Raw genomic sequence first — 7,500 nt, forward strand, 5'->3', positions numbered from 1 at the left:
CCGCCTAAGATAATACAGAAGGCAGTTGACGTATTTTCCAAGTAATATGTGCTGCACATAGTGATGTCTTTATATTATTTTACATGTAATTAAGTAGATAAATGAAAGTGAAAGATGCAAGGAAAGGATGGCCAACAACGAACAGCTTTTTTTTTTTAATTCCATCAACGTCTATATTTGATTGAAAAGTAATTTACATAATTTTAGAAAATGCCTTGAAAATATGATAGTAAAACAGGACGGGAACATTCATTAACTAGAAGGCAACATTTCGTCCTCATCTTAATATACAAAAATACAAGAGTATGTACATCATCATTTAAATTTTATGTTCTTTTTTGCACAATCGTTTGCTGAAGCAGATATAAAATGAAGAACAGTTTACATGAACAGTACTGAAACAAAGCCACCATACAGCCCGTTTCTTAACATCGTGGAGCAAGAAATAAAGTGCCTTAAAAGCAGCCATAAAAGCGGATGTAAGTCGTCCAGAGCAGCAAGAATAGATGAACAACACAGCAGAGGCAAGACGACACTCGACAAGGAATCGCGTTAGGCAATTTCCGCATGCACTCAGTTGCTACTTCAGGCCCTGCAGAGAAATATTAACACTATCACGGCTGCTAAATGTGGACAGTGGAACATATTTAGGCAAACGTACATTCCAAGATGTTTTAAATAATGAAGAAATTGTGGGATGATTACAAAACAATTTTGAAACTTCTTTTTCCTACAAACGTTTGTCACTTCACGTTAACGCTTGACCATTTCGAATGAACGATTGATTGTGTGAAGGTACAATTGATTGTGCGTCTCTATGCAAATTTAGTTAATGTATGTCTCTAATATGCCATTGATTGTCATACTATGCAATTGATTTTCTATTGATGTTAATGATTAACCATGCATTGCGCGAGATTGAAAGTACATTTGTTATCTTTGATTGTCCAAAGGTGCAATTGTTCATCCGTTAGTTCGCGTTAATGAAGTTCATGGAAGTGCTAATGAACGTATATTTGCCGTATAGTTTCAACTGTTGACGTAAACAAATGTATATTTTGCGTAAAGCGTAAATGAACAGCAAATGGCGTAATATCTGTGAATAACCGTTGTAAAAATAATCAAAGATTGTTTGAAAATGATGATACCGAGACTGTGCTTTTGCTTTCTGAGGTTGCGTTTAGCTGTTTGTGGTCGAGTCTGTCGCCACTGTTCAGTCTGATTTTACTTGTGTCTGACAAATCGTCGCCCCTGTTTATGATTTGTGCCTGAAAAATCGATTTCTGACCCAGGCAGTATGATTTTCTATCAGATACTGAAATCTTTGATTTTCAAGGTAAACGGAATCGCTGTAAATATTCGAAAATTACTTACCTTCAATCGCCTATGCTGAACCTTCGATAGACATGACTTTCTGCCTCGTGACTCAAGTTACCCAGAACACCGCGCGAACTTGGTAAACAATACCGATACCACCTTGCGCGCTCGGTTAAGCAAATCGAGATTGCTTTCCTCTGTAGGATATCTACCAATTTACATATTAATTTACATAATTTCCTTTTTTACGCGGAGGCTTCTAGGTTCGGCTTCCAACGTCCAGAAACTGTACGTGGCCCCATCATCTTCGTTACATACACACACTTTTCGTTCTTTACGCTACTGTCAGCCTTCAGAGCTCGTTTCATACCACGATCCACCACTTGTTGTTGCTGGTCTGCTTTAACACGATTGTTCCTCCTTTCTTTTGCTTTTTCTACCTTAAATTTCCAAAACTTAAGGTGGCAGGAATGATGCCGCTTAAGCTTTGCATTTTTCACGATTAGGGTGTCTAGCGTAATGTTTTTAATATCAAACTTAACTGTGACGGGCAGACAGTCGTCTTTCTTGAATTCTAGTACATTATCACTGGCTATTCGTACGATGTATGGACGCAAGACTGGACTTCATTTTTTCGTTTTATTCGATATTAAAACCGATTTATATGACCCTTGGTTGCTCCTTATCAAGATCAGCTGCTAGTGCTACCGGATGCTAATTACCATTCCGTGATATATTGGGGATTCGGCCGCCGGCTCCTGCCGCGAGCCTTACCTGACCATCTCTCCTGGATACTTCTCTCCGTCTCATTATTCGCTATTTCACCGTATAACAGTCCAGTTCCTCTTCTCGGCAAGTCTTTGAGCTTCACAGGCAAGATCCTCGATCCTCCAAGATCCAGGACACCCAAGAATTTGATCTTTTCGTGTATCGGGTAGTTTTTTTACCCCACGAGAATAGACTGGGGGAACTAATACAGCAGTTTCATTGCCTTTGGACCCACAATCAAACGGGCCTGGTATGAAACAATTACATGAAATCCCTTGTAACTAAGCTGGGCAGATATTTGCTAGGGAGGGTAAGTGGCTCGTAACGTCGCGGTGGTTAGGTACAACTTTTCGATTTGTTGGTAGTCAATTGCGTTTCAGAATACTGCCAAAGTTAACGAAAGGAGTAACAAATAACATGCACCAGCAAACACAAATCAAACCTGAAGCTTTCTGACCAGAACTGTGTATACTTTCGTCGAGGTAAAAGGGGCGGATTTTCTCCATTTTTACCATTTTCAAAAGACATTCATTGCAATCAATCAGTGGTTGTTTCGGTAAATAAAAAATCAAATTTCACATTCCTTGAACCAAATGACAAAAAGGAAGACGGGCTATTTTTTGATTGCTTTCGAAGACTAGTTACGGCTGATATCGATGTGAAGTACAACAATTAACCTGGGATTTCATTTTAGCGTGAGTGTCAAAAACTGTTCACTAAAGTTACATCATTGATTAGAGTAGTAGTAGTAGAGTTGGCAGTTCTACCTTCAATTTTGACAAATCTAATACTTGTGGGAAAATTGCGGGTGCAAAATTTTCAAACATCCAAATTGATATTTAATTGTTTTATACGACCTTGTCCGGGGACCCAGTCACAGAATGAAGCTGTTCAACCTCGTTTGACTAACACTTGCTATGTTAGACTATGGCAAAGATATTCTATGGGTGAGAAATATTATTACTTAAAGGATTGTCGTGTGGGGTGACTACAGTCCCAAATTCAATTATCGAGAAGTTTCAGTACACATGGTGCCATCTTCAAAACTAGATATCCATTTTCAATACGAGTGAGTTTTAGTCATAAAGATTGAGGGTTAGATCTTTATGACGTAACTATGCAATGAGCTTAGGAATTCGGTCATTATCCACTTTTTATGAGATTTCCATTAAATGGAAACAATAAACCACTTGTAAGAACTCAACCACTAAGCAAGTGACTAATTGCCAGTTAATTGGTTAACAGCGAGGGACATCTGGTTGCTTTCGAATTTGACAGGTTGTAAAGGTTGCCCTCGCGTATTTAATAATTCAACCCATGCTTGCTTTAGGTTGGAAATACGTTAAGTCAATCTGCTTGATTAGAAACCTTGGATCAGGTCGATCAGAAAAGAAAAGAGGAGTTTTGTGCAAAGCTGACTACATGAAAAATAAAAGAGACCACCTGAAAAAGAAGCTCTGAAAGGATTTAGGAGTAAGAATATTTTAAAACTGGTGAAAATATTAATGTTCACTAATGTTCATAAAAGCACGTAGTGGTGGAGGTGGGAGTTGTTGTGATGATGATAGCAGTGATCATGGTATTTGTAGTGTCAGTGGCAGTGAGGCGGATCCGGAGCCGTGGTGGTAGTGGTGTTAGTGTCAGTGGTTGTGGCGGTATAGTACTAGTATTGGTAGTAGCATTAGCGGTTTATCCAAACAAAACTTTTACAGCCTTTTGATGGTGCTGTAGTCAAATGCCCACTCCAATTGATATCCTTACTTACTATGAATCTCTCTCCGACGTAACTAACTCCAAATCCTGCCCATATAGATAATAAGTGCGCTGAAAACTATTACGCTTGCAAGAGATAGGCAAATTATGACTTTTATGTGGCTGGAAAAGAAATTCATTTCTAACAGACCACTCGCATAGACTATCTAAATCAATCTAAAAATTCCTCGAATCAGTCAACGACTTAAGTATTTAAATTAATTAATTAATTAAAGCACTTGGAAACGTCAACAAACACTGCAGGGCTCGAACTTGGCGGTGGTCTACTAGCCAAATACCAGTAGATTTTGAATTTTGACCTGTGGATTTTGCTCATTTACTAGCCATCTTGGCTACTTAATTTTCACCTCTATAAATAAATAACATAAGCCTACAAAATGTTTTCAATATTTTTCGTCATTTAACAACTGGCATAAATAAAACAATAAAAGTAGTTCTAGATGAGAAAAATAATTCTTAATTCGGTAAACAGTTTCGCGTTTATTCGTCTCCATCTCGATTTTTTTGCGTGACTGGGGGGGAGCATGGAGCCAAGTCGCATACCCCTGATGCAAAGCTTACGACGAAAACAATTATCCGCCTTCTTGAAACGCAAATCTGCGATCACCATACTTGATTTTCATGGACCATTTCCGTCCTCAAAAGCAGCTGAATCATCTGAACAGGGCTCAAATCAAACAACTAAACTCCTACACTCTCAAGAGAGTAAGCGATGATTCATGAGGCAGCACGTCTAGATCTTTATCAAAACCAAAATTTAAACATGAGCACAAGACAAGATATTTTTTCTTATATGACGTTGCATATTTACTGCAGTTTGATAACAACAGCAGTTTTACATTTTTTTTTCTTTTGCCTTTTAACCCATGGACTCTTGGAGGTTCCCCATTGACAAGTAAAATCGTCTGGCGTTAGACTGAGTAAAATACCAAGTATGGCCGGTTTAGGTCGGCTTAGGGGTGAAAGCGTTAAATTAAAATAAAATGTCAAACAATAACAGTCTTTCTTATGCTGTACCAATCTCGACCCCAGAGCTCTTCTCTTGTCTAAGGGAAAGAAGAGCTCTGGGGAACACTGACACAAAAGGTCTTCTCATTGGTTTTCGTGAAGAACAGTGAAAGGCGTCTCTAATGTGTTGGTGCATTCATGTTAGCACGAGGAGTGAGCAGGCGCCGTAAGGTTCAAATAGCGAACATTTGGCTATGAGAACCCTACGGCGCATGTTCTCCCACAGAGAGTTTCCCAGAGCCTTGGGTCGATCCAAGGCTCTGGTGACGAGAATGATGCCGCACAGAAGCTCCTAGTAGAACCACATTTACGGCTAGTAAATCCTGAACATGTACTAGCCATTTTACCATTCAATTCAAAAGTTAAGTTCGAGCCCTGGAACAAAAAAAAAAAAAGGATATGGGTACGACGTACGGCAAATGATAATGCAGTTAACACCTTTTCGATAAATGTATGCATAGTACGCCTTTAAGAGTTATATCGTCATCCTTTACAGCCTGTCAAATTGGAAAGGAACCAGTTTTCACAAGCTGCTAATCAATTAAACCACAATTAACCACTTGCTTTGTGGTTAAGTTCTTACAAGTGATTCATTGTTTGCATTTAATGGAAACTAAAACAAAACCAGGACTGAATTCCTAAGCTCACTGCATCGTTTCGTCATACTGCTCAAACCCTCAATCTTTGACTAAAAACTCAGCCGTGGTAGAAGTAAATGATCAGCTTCGCCGGAAGGTGGTACTGCGTGTATTGAACTTACTCGGTAAGTGAATTTGGGATTGTAATCAAGCAAAAAGCAAACCTGAAGCTTTGTGACCAGAACTGTTCATATTTTCTCGGAAAAAAAAGCTAGATTTTTCCCATATTAACTATTTTCTTGAAGACATTCACTCACGAACACCCAAAAATCACAAATTCAACTCAAAGCCTACGAGGTAAATTTCTTAGTTCGTTGCAACGCATAAAGAGTATTTCAAAAGATTTTTTTATCACCTACTAGAATTTGATCCGTTCGGATATCTTAGCTGAAAGTTGGAGTGCCCGGCAATTAATTTTAGAGACTAAAATGTTTGTTTCAGAAATCGCTAGCTAAAAGTTATTGTCCATTTTCCCTGGTTTCGAATCTTTTATGCTATTTTTTACTTAACACCTCTTAAGGCTTTTGGCGACGCAGAATCAACTGTTTCGTTGGGTGCAATCCGATCAGTGGTTGTTTTGCCACATACAAAACCCAAATTTCATATTCCTTGAATCTAACGACATAAAAGAAGACGGGCTTGTTTTCCATTGCTTTTGAAGACTATTTACGGGTTAACCTAGACTTTAATATTAACGTGAGTGTTGTTGAAGTTACATTATTTATTATCGTTGGCAGTTCTACCTATTTTGACAACTTTAATACCTGTGAGAGAATTGTAGGTGCAAAGTTTTCAAAACTCTAAATTAACATTATTTGTTTGACCTTGTCCAGAGACCCACAACGAAGTCGCAGAATGAAGCTGTTCATCATTGCTCTGGCTATCGCTTGCTACGTTGGAAAATACCAAACATCTGGCATAGGTAAGAACAATTACGATTTAGAGGATGAGGAGAGGGGCCCTAGGGCATTTCACACATTGTTTCCCCAGTTATCCCTTAATGATGTTACCCTCCAAGATATAGCGGAGCTCCGCGCGCCGAAGGGCGCGCGCGCGGAGCTCCAAAGTAACCCATCCGTGCCAGAAATTTTGGTTTTATAACTATGACGTCATCGACCGTCGGTCCGTCCGTCCACCCGTTCACGTATGCCAATAGGGAACTTACCAAACGACGACGCCGACGGCAACGACGACGCTACTGAAAACAATAGGTTTAGTGAGCAAAAACAATGGCTCTGCACGCTCTACACGTGCGTATTAAATTTTGGTACATTTCTTTGCCGTCATCTCCTAAATGACGACGTGAAATGACCAAATTCAAGGTTCTGTGGAGGACGTTAGTACATAAGGATTAATTTTCAGTTCTCTCTCTCTACGCTTCCAACCCACTCATACCAGTTTAATCCCTCGACAATTACTACACATTTTTAACGCGAGACGACATGAAATTGCTTCGTAGTGATATGACTACCCAAACTTGTATTTTTAAATGAAGTCCTCGTAGCCGTCGTCGTCCTTGTTTCGTAAACTCCCTAATGTGACCAGTATCACGCCAGTTTACAGCACCCATCTTTGATATTGGACATCCATGTTATGGTCAATTGACACCTGTCAATAAAGGTATCCGCTGACCAGTGTCACGTTTCCATATCGCGGGCTCAAATTTAGAGCTCATCAAGGTCGGCTTTTTTTAAGTTAAACGCTGACCAGGTATTGGTTTGCGATTGGATCGCAGGCTCAACCCAGGTTACAAAAATTTGGTTTTATCCACGGAGTTGATAGTGTAAATTTGCCTCCGTACAGAGATTCTAAAAGCTGACGTTTCGAGCATTTAATAGCCCTTCGTCAGAGCGAATCGAGGAATTATGGGTTACGTGTAGTTTTTATAGTAGAGTAGGAGCTACGCTATTGGTGGTAACATGGCAACGTAAAAAATAAGAATATATTAGTTAAATAAAAAGCGTTCGTTAATACCGTGAGGATTAAGGGTACTGAT

Source organism: Montipora capricornis, chromosome 8, assembly GCF_036669925.1.
Source record: "Montipora capricornis isolate CH-2021 chromosome 8, ASM3666992v2, whole genome shotgun sequence".
In the NCBI taxonomy this organism is placed as follows: Eukaryota; Metazoa; Cnidaria; class Anthozoa; order Scleractinia; family Acroporidae; genus Montipora; species Montipora capricornis.